The sequence below is a fragment of the Chiloscyllium plagiosum genome, unplaced genomic scaffold (assembly GCF_037043375.1).
Source record: "Chiloscyllium plagiosum isolate Xiang-an unplaced genomic scaffold, Cpla_swu_hap1 HiC_scaffold_37, whole genome shotgun sequence".
NCBI lineage: Eukaryota > Metazoa > Chordata > Chondrichthyes > Orectolobiformes > Hemiscylliidae > Chiloscyllium > Chiloscyllium plagiosum.
In genome coordinates this window covers 19,286,873-19,308,074 of record NW_028270175.1, presented here as the reverse complement: position 1 = coordinate 19,308,074, position 21,202 = coordinate 19,286,873, and the positions used below count along the sequence as shown (strand labels likewise).

Genomic DNA, 21,202 nt, shown 5'->3' with positions numbered 1-21,202 from the left:
GCCTGTAATCCGCTGTAATTTAGTAATGGATGGTCTATCAACATACACTGACTCAGCTGCCTTCAGGCGAGCCTCAAGCTGACGCTGTTGTTCTCCCTTCTGTCGTTTCTGGGTTGCAGAATATGAGATAATCAAGCCGTGCGCATATGCCTTAGCAGTCTCCCACATCACCGATGGGTTACTGGCCGTACTTGAATTAATGTCCCAGAAAGCTTTAAATTTTTGCGAGAAATATTCTATGAACTTACTATCCTTCAATAGGAAAGGGACCATACGCCAATGTCGGGAGCCCATCTTATCACCACTAGTCTTGACCTCCATATACACTGCTGCATGGTCGGAAATAGTTATATTCCCTATTTTACAGGACAATATCGAATTCAGAAAGGTCGAGGGGACAAAAAAAGTATCGATTCTGGTATGGCACTTGTGTGGGTTAGAATAAAAAGTAAAGTCTCTACCCTATGGGTGAAGACACCTCCACACATTCTCCCTATTCAGATCAGCCAACTGCCTAGATCGCAGAGATATACCCGCAGAACTCCTAAGTATCCTGTCCACCTTGGGATTGATAATACAATTAAAATCTCCCCCTATAATTATGTGATGCACCCCAAGGGCCATCAACCTGGAGAGCGCATCTGTTACGAATTTAAAAGGATGTGCCGGGGTGGGCGGGGGGGGGCCTAATATACATTCAAAATCCCGTACTCCTCGCCATATATTAGGGCTTTAAGTATTATAAACTGTCTGGACTCGTCTCTTATCTGGCTTAATATTTGAATGGAAGATTCTTCTGGATAAGAATGGCCACTCCCCTACTTTTTCAATTGAAGGATGAAAAGAACACCTGACCAAATCCTCCCTGCTGCAGCTTCAAATGTTCCTTGTCGATTAGGTGTGTCTCTTGTAAAAGGGCTACATCAATCCTCTTTTTTTTTTAAGACTTGATAGTATCTTTTTCATTTTAATTGGTGATTGGCTCCCTTTAACATTCCAGGTGCACCATTTTAACGAATGGCTAGCCATGATCGTTCAAGGAAGTCCGAGATCCCCCAGGAGGAAGAACCCCACTCAAAAAGAGTAGAGACCTTAAACAATTCACATAAATTTAAAAATACAACCTTAAAAACAACTAAATCAAAACTACTAACAACTCCTACAAAATCATAACATTAAAGCATAAGTAAAAGGAGACATCCCACCCCTTGTCCACAGGGGGCACTCCTACCATCCAAAAATCTCACCATGTCTCCTTCAAGCTAAAGCCATACCCTCAACCCAGACATCACAAAGTTAGATAAACAAATACCAACGTCTTATAACACGGAAAATATAAGTGGACAACTAACCTGTTCCACCCCCATACTATCACCCTTCTTGGTGCGAAGTAAGTGATCCTGTACCTTTAGTCATTTTAGAATGTTTGGTGCAAAATGGCTATAGCAGCTGGGAAAAAGACTGAGGGGAGAGTAGGTGCCCCACTTTGTCTGGGTCCTGGGGACAGCTCAGCAGATTCAGACCTACTGGGTTGTCACCATCTTGAATCTCCAATTGGACAATGTTTAGCTTCTCAATAAGAGCTTAGATCCATATATTCTTTACCTTTTTCTGGATTTGACACTTAGTCTATCTACTGTAGTGCCAGTGGGATCCAGTATACTGAAATGTGGTCCAAACTGACAAATGCTGATTATTGGATACAAGTCTGTTCACTGCTAGCACTGATTTAAATTTTTAAGATTTAGCTTTAATTTCTTCACAGTGCTGTTTTAGAATGCATTTGACTTGCAGGTCTACTATTTATTGCACGAGGTTGCTTGTTATCTTTGTCACGTTTGCTCAAGAATAAAGGTACTGGAGTAGTGTTGTCACTCATACCTGGACAACTGACAGTTCTGGTGCAGTTTAATGGAGAGAAACAAATCCTAATGAATGAGCTTGTTAAACTCCACAGATATTTTCAAGTCTTGGCCTTGTTTTCTGCCAGATGTACATTGGTCTTAACAATTGTGACATTATACACTCTGAGGAAGAAAAGTGGTGTATTACTTAGAATGGCTGTAGTGATGGAAACTGTGTGTCTTGGAACAGTGTGTTATTAGGCATAATACAGTGTACAGCAATATTGGATTAGATTTTTAAAAATATTTTGGCTGAAATTCCTCCCCCTCCTTGATATGTCTTCTCGGTATCCTTGTTACTCCGAGAAGTAGCAAGTGAATGAGTCAAGGACTTGTTAGGACACTGAATTCCATTTGTGATTATTTAGTTGCCAGACAGAAAGTGAGCACTGGAGAAAGGCAAATGAAATAATCTTCAACCTGAGAGAGGCGGTAATCTATTTTAGAGTTGTTGCTGCAAAATAGTGAATGTCCAAAACAGCCATATTTTTAGAAAAGCGAAAATAAATAAAGCATTTTCAGATAATTAACAACATTTAAAGTACTAATGTACATTTCCTCTCAAATCCAGGTTGCCCCAAAGCACTTGCAGCCAACCAGTTAAATATTTTTGAAGTGTTGTCGCAGTGGCAATTTTGGTAAGTATGCCATTCAGTTAGCAAATACAAAGGTTTGAGCCTCTGGATTAGTAGTCCACTTACCCAAGCTGTTTGAGTACAGTTGCAACAATGGCATCTACCCAACAAGGTGGAAACTTGCCAAATGTTCTAAACATGGAAAGCAGGACAAATCCAACCCGGCCACTTACCACCTTATTATCTACTCTCGATCATCAGTAACGTGATGGAAGGTGTCATCAAGTTCTATCAAGTAAAACCTGCTTAGCAACAATCTGTTCACTGCCGCCTAGTTTGGGTTCTGTCAGGGCCAATCATCACCTAATCTCACTAAAACCTTAGTTTAAATATGGACAAAAGAGCTGAATTTCACACGTAAGGTAAGAGTGACAGTTCTTGGTATCAAGGCCACGTTTGACCGAATGTGACATCAAGGAGCCCTAGCAAAACTGGAATCAATGGGAATTGGATCATATCCTCTGCTGGTTGGATATAGGATGATGGTTGTGGTTGTTGGAGGTCAGTCACCTTGGCTTCAGGACATCTCTGTAGGAGTTCCTCACTTATTATCCTGGGCCCGACTATCTTCAACTGCTTCATCAAGTATCTTCCCACCTTCAGAAGTGGGGATGTTTGCAATTGGTTGTACAATGTTCAGCTCCATTTGTAACTCCTCAGATACTGAAGCAGTCCATGTTCAAGTGCAAGTAAAACTGGACAAGATCCAGGCTTGGGTTGACAAGTGGTAAGTAACATTTGTACATTCAGCGATGCGACCATGACTGCCCCATTATCAACATCCTGGGGGTTGCCGTTGATCAGAAGGTCAACTGGACTCACCAAATAAACACTGGCTACACAAACAGGTCAGAGGCTAGGAATGCTGTGGTGAGTAGCTCAGTTCTTGATTCCTCAAAGCCTGTCCACCAACTACAAGGTTCTGGGTTAGTGGTGCTGGAAGAGCACAGCAGTTCAGGCAGCATCCAAGGAGCTTCGAAATCGACGTTTCGTCGATTTCGAAGCTCCTTGGATGCTGCCTGAACTGCTGTGCTCTTCCAGCACCACTAATCCAGAATCTGGTTTCCAGCATCTGCAGTCATTGTTTTTACCTCACCAACTACAAGGCACAGGTCAGCAGTGTGATGGAGTACTCCCCATTTGTTCAGATGATTGCAGCTCTAACAACACTCAAGAAGCTTAATGCTATTCAGAATGAAGTAGCTTTTGATTGACACCACATCCAGAAGCATCCACTCCCTTTAAATGTGTGGTTCTGAGACATTCTGGCTATTGAGGGAGTGCAGCGTAGGTTCACGAGGTCAATTCCTGGAATGGTGGGACTATCTTACGCTGAAAAACTGGAGCGACTGGGCTTGTATACCATTAATTTTAGAAGACTGAGAGGGTATCTGATTGAGACATATAAGATTATTAAAGGATTGGACACTCTGGAGGCAGGAAACATGTTCCGCTGATGGGTGAGTGCTGAACCAGAGGACACAGCTTAAAAATACAGGGTAGACTATTTAGGACAGAGATGAGGAGAAACTTCTTCACCCAGAGAGTGGTGGCTGTGTGGAATGCTCTGCCCCAGAGAGCAGTGGAGGCCCAGTCTCTGGATTCATTTAAGAAAGAGCTGGAGTGAGCTCTCGAGGATAGTGGAATCAAGGGTTATGGAGATAAGGCAGGAACAGGATACTGATTGAGGATGATCAGCCATGATCATATTGAATGGTGGTGCAGGCTCGAAGGGCAGAATGGCCTACTCCTGCACCTATCGTCTATTGTCTATATAGACCAGGAGGCTCTATATTAGGTTTCTGATTGATGTAGACTTATTTGATTCAAATTGTAATGATTGGTGATATGTATTTAGTGTCAATGTCTCCAGGCTGGAAAAAACCACATCATCATTTTTGGTCCATCCTACCGATTGCAGGCACGGATTCCTACTCAGGTACTCCTATCAGATAAAGGCAAGATCAGGTTCAGTTAAGATGCCTGACAATGTCTGACAGTCTTTACTTGGACTCGCAGGTGAAGTTTCATCACCTTAGAGATTTCACTTGCTGTGAAACTATAATGTAACATGAGTCTGACTTTGGGTAAAGGAGGGAGGCCAAATGGATGCCTTTTGCACTGTAGGGATTCTTTGAGTCTATGATTATGTTACTGTTTAACAAAGTAATTAATTCTGTAATTTCTTTAAATATAATGACAAACCAACTGGGTCAATTTCAAAGGCTAGCTTGGAATCATTTAGACAGACACGTGAACAGACGCGGAAATAAAGGGATATGAACCATGTGCAGGCAGGTGGAATGAGTTTAGAATGGCATCATGGTCGACAGACGTGGTGGACCGAGGGCATGTTCCTGTGCTACACTGTTCGATGTTCTTTCATTCAAGATGTAGTACAATGTGGAGTGCTAAGATGCATCTTCTGGTTCTACATGTTAAATACTTGATCTTTGGAACCTCAATGTGATAAAATTACAAGCTTTTCTATAAAAACAGATTAGAGGAAGAAGTAACTTCTAATTCTTGAGCACATTCAGGAAACCCGTTAGAAAATGGCTTCAACAAAGGCCTAAATTGACTGTCTGCCTCTCTCTTCTCTGCATCTTGCATATACACCTAATGGCATATATTCCTGTATACCAGTTGTTACAATGGTACTTCTGCATATCAAGTGTGAGTGCAGCACAGCAAAGTGCTCTGAATTATAAGGGAAGTTTTGAAATGAGTCAACTTGTTGCATAATGTTGCAGCATGTAAACTGGCCTTAACTGATGAGCATTTTTTTAAGGTATGTTTCATAAGATTGCAAATTGTCATAAGATTTTTTTTTGAAATCTCACCCCCCCCCCCCCCCCCAAAACAAACTGCTGAGTGTGTCTGTTGTATGAACTAAAGTCTATTTTTAATGGCTCCTTTCAGTTTGCACACTTCAGTCTGTTTGTAAATAGAGCCTTGAGGATGCGACCAATGTAGATGTTTGGTAATAAAACTTTCCTTGGGGTAGAAATTATTTTTGAGTAGTTTTTGGATATGAAATGTTAGGTACATGACAAATTCTGCCAGAATTCAGTGTTGGCCAAGATTGAACTTTGAATATTATCTTAGTTGAGTTGATCTGTTGCTGTTTGTCTGCCTGTCTTTGGGCAATATGATCCAGTTTGCATTGGCAAACTTACTGGCAACTGCCTTAGAATTTTGTGAAGGAAATAGAACAGAAAATTCCAATTTCTACCCCCTTGTCTGTTCCTTATTTTCACAAAGACAACACCATATACATCTAGTGTTCAATTAAAATGAAGGGGTAAATGTAGGGGAATGGGTTTGGGTGGGTGCTCTTCGTAGGGTCGGTGTGGACTTGTTGGCCCAAAGTGCCTTTTTCCACACTGTAAGTAATCTAAAAATAAGGATACTTTCCATGATTGGTGTAAATAATTGATATACAGTTGCTACACAACTGTGCACCACTAGCACCAATTATATTAGATGAGAAGCTGAAATATTGAACAAAGTTGAGCGAAAAGGAAAGTTTACTATATTAAAAATTTTGTAATGAGTCTAATGATTGTGAATGTTTCCATGATAATGTGCAGGTATGTAGTAGAATATAGGAGGAGAAAGTGAGGTCTGCAGATGCTGGAGATCTGAGCTGAAAATGTGTTGCTGGAACAGTGCAGCAGGTCAGGCAGCATCCAGGGAACAGGAGAATCGACGTTTCGGGCATTTCCTGAAGAAGGACTTATGCCCGAAACGTCGATTCTCCTGTTCCCTGGATGCTGCCTGACCTGCTGCACTGTTCCAGCAACACATTTTCAGCTGTAGTAGAATATAGTTCAAATATATTAGATTTGGATGTGGACTGTACTGGGTTTGTAATGAGCTTATGTATGTTATGCGCGGACTGACCGCATCAGTCAAAACTCCTTGAGTTGTTGATTGATTTTGTTATTTTCTGAAAGAAAATATCATTTGTTATAGTCTGAAAGGACTGTTTCTGAATGTTAACAAGAAGAATAAGATTAACAGCCTAGCTTTCTCTTAACTTTAGGCATGTGTCCTAAGACATATTGAACAATTTTATTTTGATCTGTTAATTTTCTCTCTCCATTCTCTTTATATTAGTGTATTTATGATTAATTATAGTTCAGATGAAATCTGCATTTTTGCTAACTTCGGACTGAGTCTTCAGCAATTATTCCTTTATTTCTAACCTATCTTAAAAGGGGAAGTCTTGACGATTCTGTTTCTTCAGTGGTTCCTTTTTTTAAGAAAGAAAAATAGCCTCTAGAAAAGTATGATTAATTTTTTTGTTTAAAGTAAATTTTCACTTTTAATACGAGCAATAAAACCCTAAAGTTGACTTTTTTTCCCCGTGCTACATTATTCTGATAACATCATTGCTGAGGGAAAATCCCAGAGCAGTTTCCCTGGAAACAGAAGTTGCAAGTTAAAACCAGTGGTTGAATTGCTGCATGACTCTACAAAACGGTGGTGAACAGCAGAATGTATGTTCCTATCCTGCAGCATAGTTTCCCAGAGCAGGTTGCTCTTCAGTGGTTTGAAGTCACCCAATATTGAATTTTAAGCATAGTTCTTTAAATATACATTGACAGAAGAGAACAGTTATTTTTCACACTGTTTTCATTTACATTGTCTTGTGCTAAATTTATATGTTGCTGTGGTTCCAATGATAAAAATCTGTTACAAATATTATTGTTGAATAATTATGGAACTTTAGGCCAATAGGGCTAATTCTAAGTTCTAAAGAAATTTAGGTGTGATGAAGGAGCTTAAGCTTTGTAATTTAGGAAGAAGGCAGTTAAGGGGATGAGGGGAAAGAAATTCTCAAAGTACAAGTGAAATGTTTTTTTTATAATATATTTTTATTAAGAAAAAATAGATTTTTAAATATTACAACAAATACAAAATCATGCAATTCAAAAGAGTACAAAACTAAACCCAAATAATAAAAAAAGTTCCCCAACCCACCCTCCTATACGAATGTATAAACATATATAGAGAAGTATAAAATTAAAAAAAACCTAAACTAACTATTTAACTAACTAAATAAATACCTAACAACAAACAAATAAATAGTAATAACTCAGCCCAGCCAAACAAAACACTCATACATTCACAGTTCCTCCTCCCTGGATATTGGATGAAACACAATTGTTATGGCTATATAAAAGCCCTTGTTAGTGTGGCAGATAAATCTGTGTCCAGGTATTTCAAAAAGGGTTGCCGTGTCTTGTAAAAATTCTCAGTTTTGTGGTGTACCATATTTGTGAGAAAATCCAGGGAAATATGCTCCATAACAATCATCCGCCAACCCGACAGGCCTGGGGGTTTTTCTGATATCCAACCTAGCAAGAATATTCTTCCTTGCACAGAATGTAAGAATATTGAAAAGTTTTGCCTTATGCGAGTCTGCAGGAAATACAATGGGTAGGCCCAAAAGGAGCGAAATAGGATCCTTCTCCACCCCTACCTAAAATCCTCTCCATTGCACCCACCACAGTGCTCCAATATGTTTGAAGCCTGTCACAAGACCAAAGACAATGGGTAAGAGTACCCGTACAGACCTTGCACTTGGGACATGCTGAAGATAGTTGAAACTTTATTGCTGGAACAGCACAGCAGGTCAGGCAGCATCCAGGGAACAGGAGATTCGACGTTTCGGGCACAGGCCCTTAAGGGCCTGTGCCCGAAACGTCGAATCTCCTGTTCCCTGGATGCTGCCTGACCTGCTGTGCTGTTCCAGCAATAAAGTTTCAACTTTGATCTCCAGCATCTGCAGACCTCACTTTCTCCACATGCTGAAGATACCCCTGGTTTAAATTTTGACAAACGGTCTGGGGCTAAGTGGACCCTGTGGAGAATCTTCAACTGTAAAGGGTCCTATTGCAAATTGATATCTTCCTTGCATTCTCCCAAATATCCTCCCATGCCTCTGAAGAAACTTCAACACCCAGCTCTCTTTCCCATATCTTGCAAAGTCGATCAGACTCATCTGAGGTGGCACCCCCCAATTGGTGATATAGAGTACTGACAGAGAGTGTTACTCTTAGCCCTTAGTACCCCTCTTTCTATGTCAGATTTGTAGGGATCAGTCAAAAGTGTGGTCCTTTTTTGAATAAAATCCCTAACTTGAAAAAAAACAAAAGAGGTCTCTATTAGGTAACTCATACTTCCATACTAACTGATCGAAGGACATCATTACATCTCCCACAAATAAATCACCCATGCAAGATATATCCCTCGCTTCCCAACGTTTAAATCCTGAATCTATCATACCTGGTTGAAAACTCGGCATACCCACTAAAGGTGTAAACAAAGATGTTTTGCCAATATTACCTTCCCTCTGCCGAATTGCCCTCCATTCTTTAACAGTATTGATGACTATTGGGTTATGGCAATAATCCCTAACTGTCCTCACCTTGTCCAAAAACAGCAAACTGGTAAGGGGGCACCTTGCCTGGGAGACTTCGATATCTAGCCATATTGAAAGAGGGTTCCCACAAACTCGATCACTTACGAGGATCAAAAGCGAGCTTAATTGGTAATTTTTGATGTCCGGAAGGTCTATTTCCCCCCAATCTGTGAGGCAACTGCTGTTTGGCTAATTTAATGAGGGGCCGTTTACGGTGCCAGATAAAGAAGCTGAATCAACCATTCAGTCTCCTGAATGTTTGTTTATTGAAAATCAGGGGGAGCATCCGTATAGGGTATAGCAAACGAGGGAGAATATTCATCTTAATAAACGCTATCTGACCCAACCATGTGACTGAAAGTGCCTCCCATCTTTGGAGATCTTGTTTAATTTTTTCAAATAATTGAGTAAAATTGGCTTTGAACAGCCAATCCAGAACTGGAGTAATGAATATGCCCAAATACACAAAACACCCCTGTGACCACCTAAATGGGAATCTATAGTCACACTCAAGAGCGAACTCTTTCATAAGACCACCAATAGGCATAGCCTCTGATTTAGCAAAATTAATCTTATACCCTGAAAAAGCGCCAAACGCGTGAATGCATTGTATCAGGCAAGGCACTGAGACTGCTGGATTTGTCAAGAAAATTAGAACATCATCTGCATACAGCGAGATCTTATGTAATTTTGACCCCACTTCTGGAGCTGATATATTGAGATCCCCACGAATGGCCTCTGCCAACGGTTCAATCACCAACGTAAAAAGTAATGGTGAAAGGGGACAGCCCTGCCGGCTGCCCCTAGAAATATTAAAATTGCTTGATCGTACCCCGTTGGTAATGACTGCAGCGAGAGGTACACTGTAGAGAACCTTTACCCATCTTATGAAAACTTCGCCCAGACCAAACCGGTCTAGAGTATAGAAAAGGTACGGCCACTCAATTCGGTCAAATGCCTTCTCTGCATCTAAAGAAATCACCAATCCCTGTATTGACTGCTGTTGGCATGCTTGAATTACATTAAGCAGCCTCCTAACATTATTGGAGGATCTGCGACCCTTTATGAAGCCCGTCTGATCCTCTTTAATAATAGAGGGTAACACAGTCTCCAGCCTTAACGCAAGATCCTTAGAGAGGATCTTAAACTCCACATTTAAGAGCGAGATGGGCCTCTATGAAGCACAGTCTTCCGGATCCTTCCCTTTTTTAAGGATAAATCAAATATTGGCCCCTCTCAGAGATGGGAGACAAGCATGACTGTATGAATCATTAAACATATTCAGCATCGGGCCTGACAGTATACTTATAAATTCCTTATAGAATTCACTGGGAAGCCCATGAGGACCGGGCGCCTTTCCACTCTGAAGCTGCCTCTCAGCTTCCTGCACTTCTTGCTCTGATAATGGGGCATTGAGAAAGGACTGTTGTTCGGGAGTCACACCCGGGAGCTTCAGATCTCTAAAAAAAGGATTCCATTTTGGCCTTCCCTTCCTTCTAATTCTCAGACTGATATAACTTAGAGTAGAATCTCTGGAACGCCACATTCATCTTTTTAATTCCCCACACGTGTTAGGTTCCCAAACCCTTCCCTAATCGCTGTAATGGTTTGTGGGGCACTTCTCTTTCTGGCAAGGTATGCTAAGTATTTGCCTGGCTTGTCACCATGCTCGTATAACCTTTGCTTTGCAAAAGCCAGCTCCTTCTTTGCCGTCTGCGTGAGCACGGAATTTAGTGTAGACCGCAGTACTGTAATCCTCTGTAGTTTGACCAACAAGGGTCTGTCAAAATAGGCCTTCTCGGCTGCCTTCTAACGTGCTTCAAGGAGACGTTGCTGCTCACCCTTCTGCCGCTTCCTACTTGTGGAATATGAAATAACTAACCCCCTGGCATAAGCTTTGGCAGTTTCCCAGAGAACAGATGAGCTATCAACTGAGCCTATGTTGATGTCTAGGAATGCCCGAAATTCCCTAGAGAAATATTCCACAAACTTGCTGTCCATGAGAATAAAGGGGTCCATTCGCCAGTACCTTGAATCCACTGTAACTTCCTTAATTTTAACCATGAGGTACACTGGAGCATGATCAGAGATGGCAATATTACCAATCGTACAGGATGCCACCAGATCCAGGGTTACCGCGGGGGTCAGAAAAAAATCAATCCTCGTGTGACATCTGTGCGGATTGGAGAAAAACGTGAAATCCCTACCTGTAGGGTGGAGACACCTCCAGACGTCCACCAATCCTAATTCCCCACACAAACCTAATAACTGTTTAGTTTGTGCAGAGGGTATCGAGGGACCTTTAGGCAACCTGTCTACTGTGGGGTCCATGAGGCAGTTAAAATCTCCCCCTATATTGATGTGCCGAGACTTGAGACTTATCAGTTTAGAAAAAGCATCTACCAAGAATTTAAGAGGATGAGCTGGGGGACAATAAACATTTAAAATGCCATATTCTTCCCCATTTATCAAGGCTTTAAGGATTACAAACCTCCCGTATGTGTCTTTAACACATTCCAACAATTTAAATGAGAGATTTTTCCTTACCAATATAGGCACTCCCCTACCTCTGGTATTAAATGATGAAAAATAAACTCGGTCAAAGCTATTCTGCTGTAATTTCAGATGCTCCTTGTCATCCAAATGTGTCTCCTGTAACAAAGCAATATCCACCTTCTCCTTTCTAAGACTCAAGAGTACCTTCTTCCTCTTAATTGGTGAGTGACTTCCCTTGATATTCCAGGTATACCATTTAATCAAATCATTAACCGTAATCTTCTGCAATTACATTTAAATTCCAGAGAGGAGGAACCCGAATCACAAATTGCTGAGTCTTAGTGTCGCATGGTCCACCAAATATAAAAACTACATAAACTAAAACCACTACATTTAACAAACATACAAAATTATTAAAAATAAAAAACAACAAAAACCAGAAAACAAATCAACATATAAAGCGCCAATAGTACTTAGTAGGGGAACTCTTCCCCTTGCTTGAACTGCCCATAAATAGGCATCTAACCATCTCAACCACCTTCACTTCTCCCAGCTAGAGCCGCATCGCAAGCACAAGTTAAAAAGAATAAACACCCCATAGAATATCAATATGAATAAAAAAACATTCTTTTATTAAAAAAAAGGGGGAATAAATACCCCACCCATCCTTTGGTATGTCCTAACTTAGAAATTTAAAATGTACATCTTAACCACCACCAGACATAGTTTGAACCAAATTATTTTCAATAGAGGAAAAAAAAGGGGAAAAACAAAGCTCCAACTGGATTTCCTCCATTTCTTTTACAGAATGATAAACGCATACCCAAGCAACAATATTTATACACACTACAATTGTTTAAATTAGGTTAGTTTGTCCACAAAGTCTCTTGCCTTCTCCGATGTGTCAAAGAGATGCATGGATCCATCTAAGGTGATCCGAAGCACTGCCGGATATCTCAGGGAGTACTGAATCCCAAGCTCCTTCAATCTTCTCTTGACACCATCATACGGTTTTCGTTTCTGGATCCCCGCCACTGAAAAGTCCTGAAAACAAACATGATCTTAGACACCTCGCAAATTAGGGCCTTTGGATCCTTCCCCTGGAGTCTGGAAGCCTCCCATGACTCTCTCCTTATCCCAGTAATGATGGAACCGCACCAGGAAAGGACGAGGGCGTTGACCCAGACCCGACCTCCGCGCTGTGACCCGGTGAGCCCTCTCTATCTTCAGTCCTCTCATGCCAGTCTCCAAGTCAAGGAATTTCGGAAGCCAATCTTCAACAAATTCTGCAGGCCGCTCACCTTCCTTACCCTCAGGCAGACCGATGATCCAAATGTTTTTTCTCCTGCCCCTGTTTTCAAGATCATCCACTTGGTCACGCAAATTACGAACCTGTGTCTTCAGGGCTTGGATCTCTTCCTTGAATGAACTGGCATCAGCTTCCACCACTGTGACCCTGTGCTCCACCTTATCCGTCCTCTTCTCCAGGTCTCCCAGCTGCTGCTCATGCTTCTGCAGCATGAGAGAGACTAGAGCCAGCTTCTCTTCAATCTGTTTCCCCAACATCTCGCGAGATTTCGAGAGCTGGTTCACCAGGTCCTGGAGAGTAATCGGCTCTGAGGCTGCTGCAGGCCCGGCCTCAGATGCTCCTCCTCCCTTTTTAGGCATTTCTGGACAGCTGAAAATACAGGTAAGTCAATTTTTAAATGTTTCTTGGGCCTCCACAATCTTTCCAATGCCCCAAGAAATCCTGATGACCTGGGTTGGGTGGGTTAAAGGACCGTCCTGCTCCTGCTGCGATGCGAAGCTGTGCAGTGTGATCTTCTCAGATTGCCGCCATCTTAGATCCCCACAAGTGAAATGTTAAGTGGCATAGATAAAGTAATCCCAGATTGCTACTTCAAAGTGAGTTAGAAAAGGAGGACTGGAGGACATGATTGCAAAGTCAATTTAGAACCAATATCAGGGGAAGTGAATAGTAAACACTTGGCGTAATAGGCAAAGCATTGTTTACAGTTGTCATGACCACTTGGGAAAGTGCACTGACACTTGAGCCCCACAACTTCCGGAATTACCATAAAAGCTAGATTTAATCAAATCACGCTGTCCCAGTTTTCTGTCATATGAATCATGGTTAACAGAAAAGTTACTAGGTTTCTATATTTAACAAGAAACTACTATTTATTATAAAATAATCAATTCTAACAAACGAGTGTTTTCTATTGATTTCAAATTCCATCATCTGCCATGGTGGAATTCGACCCGAGGTCACCAGAACATAGCTGAGTCTCCGGGTTAATACCACGAGACCATTGACTCCCCACCTTAAGACAAAGCTGGAACATTCGATCAAAATATCAATCAGTGGAGGAAATAGTGTAGTCCAGCACACCATCTGTGTGGTTATTTTCATCAATTTGTTCAGACATCATATGATAAACCTCTGGAACATGTTCGTCTTGAACCCAGGCCTCTGCCGAGAGGTAGGACACTGCCACTGCACCACAAGAGCCCTCTGAAAATTACTCTGGTGTTGTGGTTATGATGATACCATGGTGGCTTCTCTCCACTTGATCTTCCTGGCATATATGCTAACTCAGAGCCAATTTATTGTTGATCTTTGCAATAATTGATGTTCTCCTGAATTTCAGTTACTTGGTCCTTTTTCAGCTTATGTGACACAATCTGTTGATCTGTGTGAAACGATTTAAGAAATTTTGAGGTGTGATTTATGCAGGTGTTTCTTTTAGGAAGCGAAATTACACTTTCCTGTTGCATGTGAGATGTTGGGAAACAGCAATAGAAAAATTTTTACAAGTACATTACATGCCGAGACAGTAAGACAAATCCATTTGTGAGCTTGTGGAGGAATGCAGGCTGAAAGAAAAGGCATGAATATTATTAATAAGTTACAAATCTATATTCATTTAAATATTAGATCTCCATTTGAATTGAGAGCTGTAGACTCTCATTTTGGTGAGTAGTCCATCAGCCCAGTGTTCTTGATGTCTTCACATTTTGAAAGCATCCGTTAGTGGCACAGACTTAGTTTAAGATTTGAGAATCCCAGTGGTAGACAAGTGTATACTTTTTTTGCCATTGCTTGAGATAAGTTTAATATAGGTGCCTAGACCTGATGGAAAACAGGTGGAGGCTACAGTTAAAATGAATGGAGTTGATTGGTAACTTTGTTCTTGCACAACTGGTTGATTGCAATTTTATAGTGTATTTAGAACAGGAATATGGATGCCCTGAAATCTATACTTTTATGTAAATATAGATTGTAATGTTAAATTAGGCAGCCCATAAAACCTTACAGTGTAAGTTAGTTAGGAGAATGTGAGGGCTGCAGATGCTGGAGGTCAGTCGAGAGAATAGTGCTGGAAAAGCACAGCAGGTCAGGCAGCATCCAATGAGCAGGAGAATCAACATTTCGGGCATAAGCCCTTCATCAGGAAAGAGGCTTGTGGGTCAGGGCTGAGAGAAAAATGGGGGGGGGGGAGGAGGAGGAGAATGGTGGATGAAGATAAGGGAGAAGGTGATAGGTCAGAGGGGGGAGTGATGGACGGTCCGAAGGGCAGTGGCGAGTTGGAGGCTTGGGACTGGGATAATGTATTGGGAGGGGAAATGAGGAAGCTGTTGAAATCCACATTTATCCCATGTGGTTGCACGATCCCAAGGCAGAATATGATGCAATCGTCCTCCAGGCGTCAGGTGGTAACGGTTTGGTGGTGGAGGTGGCCCAGGACATGCATGTCCTTGACGGAGTGGGAGGGGAAGTTGAGGTGTTCCGCCACTGGGCAGTGGGGATGCTGGGTGTGGTGTCCTGGAGATGTTCTCTGAAATGATCCGCAAGAAGGTGTCCTGTCTCCCCGATGTGGAGGAGACCAAACCGGGTGCAACGGATGCAGTAGATGACATTGAATTGGCCATTTTGTCATTAAGGTTGAATGTAATCAGGCTTCCCAGTGCTTGATATACTTGCTGCATATGTTAGCTTTAGTGCAAACATTACTCAGAAAGTGCTATCTCATTTGTCTATGTAAAAGTTATTCATTGCACTGTGATCTAGCCAAATTGGCATCTGCTGCTAGTGATGAGATAGGAAGAATGGTAGGTTGAAATTTAGCTATTTGGACCATGGTGTTAATATATCAATGTTTTAAACAATTGTTTTTATCAAATGATAAGGTCCTAGGGAGTGTTGCTGAACAGAGAGACCTTGGAGGGCAGGTTCATAGCTCCTTGAAAGTGGAGTCACAGGTAGATAGGATAGCGAAGAAGGCATTTGGTATGCTTTCTTTTATTGGTCAGAGTATTGAGTACAGGAGTTGGGAGGTCATGTTGCAGCTGTACAGGACATTGGTTAGGTTACTTTTGAAACCTCAGTCGACTGACTGTGTGGAGTTTGCACATTCTCCCCGTGTCTGCGTGGGTTTCCTCCGGGTGCTCCGGTTTCCTCCCACAGTCCAAAGATGTGCAGATCAGGTGAATTGGCCATGCTAAATTGCCCATAGTGTTAGGTAAGGGGTAAAGGTAGGGTAGTGTAGCGGGTATGGCTGGGTTGCGCTTCTGCGGGGCGGTGTGGACTTGTTGGGCCGAAGGGCCTGTTTCCACACTGTAAGTAATCTAATCTAATCTAATCTAAATATTGCATGTAATTCTGGTCTCCCTCCTATTGGAAGGATGTTACTAAACTTGAAAGGGTTCAGAAAAGATTTATAAGGATGTTGGCAGGGTTCGAGGATTTGAGCTATGGGGAGAGGTTGAATAGGTTGGGGCTGTTTTCCCTGGAGCATCGGAGGCTGAGGGGGTGACCTTTTATAGAGGTTTATAAAATCATGAGGGACATGAATAGGATAAATAGTCTTTTCTCTGGGTGGGGGAGTCCAGAACTAGAGGGCATAGGTTTAGGGTGAGAGGGTAAAGATATAAAAGTGACTTAAGGAACAACCTTTTCACGCAGAGGATGGTACGTGTATGAAATGAGCTGCCAGAGGAAGTGGTGGAGGCTGGTACAATTGCAACATCTAAAAGGCATTTGTATGGGTATATGAATAGGAAGAGTTTGGAGGGATGTGGTCCAGGAGCTGGCAGGTGGGACTAGATTGGGTTGGGTAATGTGGTTGGCACGGATAAGTCGGATTAAAGGATCTGTTTCTGTGCTGTACATCTCTATGACTCCGTGCCAGCTTTATGAATTCAGTGCTGAGAACAGTGGACAAAATTCAAATGTGTGCTGTCGTGATCATAACGAAGTTAGCCTGGTGGACCTCATACAATGAGTACCCTGATTGGAGCTGTTAATGTGGTCAGAATAGGAGTCTCAGACATCCCGTTCACTCTGAGAGTTGTCTCTGATGAAGCTGGATCAGTGTCAAGGACTCTCCACGTGTAAATAAAAGGTGACTTGATGACGGGATACCGATCTGTGGAGTTATTTCACTGGCATCAAGAGGGTGAGATGCCAAGAGACTGTTTGGTATGTGGGATTAATGATGTAACCATCCAAAAATATCTATTAGCCAAAGCCCAACTGGACTTCAGACAGATACTGCAACTGGCTTTATCATTGGAAAATGTGGAGGATATTCTGAGGGAATTTGCCAGTCTGACTAAGCTTGGGAAACACCAGTTGAGTGAAGACAATAACATAGCCTCATTCAGTATATATCCTGAACAGAGAGACCTTAGGTCAGCCTGTAGCAAAGGTTCATAAGAAAGCCAAGCCTTGGCTAAACCATTAGGATTTTCTTCGGGAGCCGGCCCATCAAACCATTGTAGTATGTGAACTCGAGACAGCAAAAGAGTCTTAATGTACCTAAATTGAGTAAGAGAATTCATAGGCTGTATGCAGGAGAGTGCATACCCTGGAAAGTCCACCTACATTTGGTTTGGAACAATTAAATTGCTTAGCACATCCAAATCAGAACCAATCAAAATAAACGTCAGGTTAAATAGTCACCCCAGTTGCAATGGAAGTCAGCATCAGGAACGCTAATGCTGGCCACAAGACTGCACTGAGAGATATTTTACTTCAGGGGATGAAGTTTGGTGTAGGGAGCACGGAAATTGCCCTGCTTGGGTAAGAGGCATGGTCAGGTGAGGTCGAGCAACATTTAAAGTTTGGGTAGGTGTGACAGTTCTGAACAATCTCATGGACCATATGAAACTGCATACTCTCATAGCGTAAAGTTTTTCTAAATGTGGTGAAATCAATGTCATGGAGTAACTAATGAACAGAAAATGACAGATACTTGCTGGGCTACACATGAAAGGTTGGGGCAGCTGCCACCGAGATGCAGTGGGGAAAGACCACCATCTAAGATCTTTCGCCCAAAGTATCAGGTGTACCCTAGACCTTTGTGGGAGGCTCGGGAAGTGATTGCTGGGCCTCTTAGTGAAATACTTGTATCATCGATAATCACAGGTGAGGTACCAGAAGACTGGAGGTTGGCTAATGTGGTGCCACTGTTTAAGAAAAGTGGTAAGGACAAGCCAGGGAACTATAGACCAGTGAGCCTGACATCTGTGGTGGGCAAGTTGTTGGAGGAATCCTGAGGGACAGGGTATACATGTATTTGGAAAGGCAAGGACTGATTAGGGACAGTCAATATGCCTTTGTGCATGAGAAATCATGTCTCACAAACTTGATTTGAGTTTTGTGAAGAAGTAACAAAGAGGATTGATGAGGGCAGAGCGGTAGACATGATTTATGTGGACTTCAGTAAGGTGTTTGACAAGGTTCCTCATGGGAGTCTGGTTAGCAAGGTTAGATCTCATGGAATACAAGGAGGACTAGCCATTTGGATACAGAACTGGCTCAAAGGTAGGGTGGTGGTGGAGGGTTGTTTTTCAGACTGAAGGCCTGTGACCAATGGAGTGCCAGAAGGATCGGTGCTGGGTCCACTTCTTTTCGTCATTTATATAAATGATTTGGTTGTGAGCATCAGAGGTATAGTTAGTAAGTTTGCAGATGACACCAAAATTGGAGGTGTAGTGGACGGCGAAGAAGGTTACCTTATATTACAATGGGATCTTGATCAGATGGGCCAATGGGCTGAGAAGTGGCAGATGGAGTTTAATTTAGATAAATGTGAGGTGCTGCATTTTGGGAAAGCAAATCTTAGCAGGACTTATACACTTGATGGTAAGGTCCTAGGGAGTGTTGCTGAGCAAAGGTTTATAACTCCTTGAAAGTGGAGTCGCAGGTAGATAGGATAGTGAAGAAGACATTTGGTATGCTTTTCTTTATTGGTCAGAGTGTTGAGTACTGGAGTTGGGAGGTCATATTGTGGCTATACAGGACATTGGTTAGGCCACTTTTGGAATATTGTGTGCAATTCTGGTCTCCTTCCTATCGGAAAGATGTTGTGAAACTTGAAAGGGTTCAGAAAAGATTTACGAGGATATTGGCATGGTTGGAGGATTGAGCTATAGGGAGAGGCTGAATAGGCTAGGGCTGTTTTCCCTGGATCACCGGAGGCTGAGAGGTGACTTAGAGAGGCTTACAAAATCATGAGGGGCATGGATAGGGTAAATAGGCAAAGTCTTTTCCCTGGGGTCGGGAAGTCCAGAACTAAATGGCATAGGTAAATAGATAAATTCATTCCTCCTCCTTTCCCGCCCCCTCACACCCCAAGGAAGAGGGGAGAGGGGGGAGAGTCCAGAGCCAGAGGGCATAGGTTTAGGGTGAGAGGATAAAGATATAAAAGTGACCTAAGGGGCAACTTTTTCACAGAGGGTGGTACATGTATGGAATGAACTGCCAGAGGAAGTGGTGGAGGCTAATACAATTGTAACAATTAAAAGGCATCTGGATGGGTCAATGAATAGGAAGGGTTTGGAGAGATATGGGCCAGGTGTTGGCAAGTGGGATTGGGATATCTGGTCAGCATGGACGAGTTGGACCCCGAAGGGTTGTTTCCGTGCAGTACATCCTCTATGACTCTACAATGGTCGTCTATTCAATTAACAAACTTTCCCAGTTCCTCAAATATATGCAAATCTAATCTTGCATAAAGAACAAATGCCTTGTGCTTTTGCGAGAGTCATACTCTCATTTTTGTTCTCACTGTATTAAGATTGTATAGAACCAAACTGATTTCATGACTGTGAATGTGTATTTTTATGAATAAGTATATTTTTGAAATTAAAGTGAGTCGATATATAGTTCCGTCCCGATGCAAAGCTAAGTTGGTTTTAGTGAATTGCAATTCATGAATAATATATTCATTGAAGTTATTTTATAAGATGGGTGTTATATTTTAGTACATTTTGAGTGTCAGGCACACAGAAATCATTGCATCCTTCTCAAAATTCAAGTTAAAATCTAATCAATACACAAGTTGGTCTATTTGGGAGCGTGCAAATTTCAGATTAGGAATCGGGAGAAAATAACACGAATGCAGGTGTAGCTTCTTGCTGATGTAAACTTGCCAATTCAGGATATGAATTCAATGTAAATTAGTTTACTGTAGTAAAAGCATTTTCTTCAGAATCTGCTAAATGGATTTTATTTGACCAATGTTACTTGTATGATCAGCTGATTTTTTTTTCCTCTCTTGGCATGGAACCTGTGTAACACTTGTGTCTGTCCTCTCTCAATGCTGACTATGCTAGACTATGCAGAGGAGGCTGTGTTACGCTTCTTATTAGTCTCTCTCATTCCTTTTCTGTCTCTCTTCCTCCATTTTCCTCCCTCTCCATTTTCTCTCTCTCTCTGTCACCCACCCTTCTGCCTCTTTTTTTGTCTTTTATTGCACTTCTCATTTTCCTAAACTACGGACTCTTCGTTGTTGTTCTTATGTTTTCATCCCCCAAACCCCGCTCCTTATACCTTTGCAGCAGGATACCTTCTCAACAGAATTTAAACCAAAATATTGTGTTGTGAAGAATTGGCTAAGGTAAAGATGTGTTTACTTAAGGGTATGTTTTGCCTTGCTTTTAAAGCTTGTACATTAAGCAGATATTGTTTTGAGATTATTCTGAATAACAGATGCAGTGCAGCTCGAGCTCTGTCGAGGGAATGCATGTTTTTTTTTGCTGCATAGACAGGCATTTTTGTATATTCTGGCAGAGTACCACTCCTCATTTTAGGTCTGTCAATGGAATGTTCTGTTATGTGGTGTTACATGAAGATACATTGGTTTTGTGTTTTACTTGCATGGCAATAGGATGTGAAAATTTTGCTCTTGTGGTAGTCCTTACCCAAGATTTCACTATTTAGCATATAATGATTTATAGAGTAAAACAAAATTAAGACTCTTATTTTACTTTGCAAATGAGAGCACTTACTTGGTACAGTAAAATTTAGTTGCACAGTCTCTAATTTGGTTAGTAAATAACCTTACCCCTCTGAGAGCATCTCCTCTTACATGTATATTGGGTAACCATATGTCTACAATTGTTTTTACGCTGAAGCGCTTATAGGATCTTATTTTTAATGCTCAAAGAACTATAGTGACTTTTTTGTTTCTTTATAACCACATCCTAACTAAAATGGACTTTTGATGCCTTCAACCTAAATGTCAGATCCAATCAGTTTGCCAGATGGGAGGGCATACAGATGAATTGTTCTGCAATCAGAACTGCTTTCAATAATTAGTATTTTCTTCTAGTCTATATAAGGGATCAAAATGTTGAAGTGCTAGATCTCCTTTGTAACATTGCTTTCACAATGTCCCTTGTCCCTAAAGTTAAGATTTTAGTCAGGCTCTGATAAATGCAGAACC

General features: G+C 41.7%; 1 protein-coding gene across 8 annotated transcripts in view; it reads left to right on the top strand.

Annotated features, from left to right (window-relative positions):
- Positions 1 to 21,202, top strand: part of kcnab2a (potassium voltage-gated channel subfamily A regulatory beta subunit 2a) — a 281,823-nt gene that overhangs the window by 38,066 nt on the left and 222,555 nt on the right. The window contains exon 1 of one of the 8 annotated variants that reach the window (XM_043675969.2): positions 2,484 to 2,542. The exons of 2 other annotated variants lie outside the window; for them this stretch is intronic. The gene's annotated coding sequence lies outside the window, so the exon portion shown is untranslated. Of the gene's footprint in view, positions 1 to 2,483; positions 2,543 to 12,275; positions 13,159 to 20,129; positions 20,375 to 21,202 lie in introns of those variants that run through there. 5 more of the 8 variants (XM_087980422.1, XM_043675965.2, XM_043675970.2 and 2 more) reach the window with 5 other exon arrangements.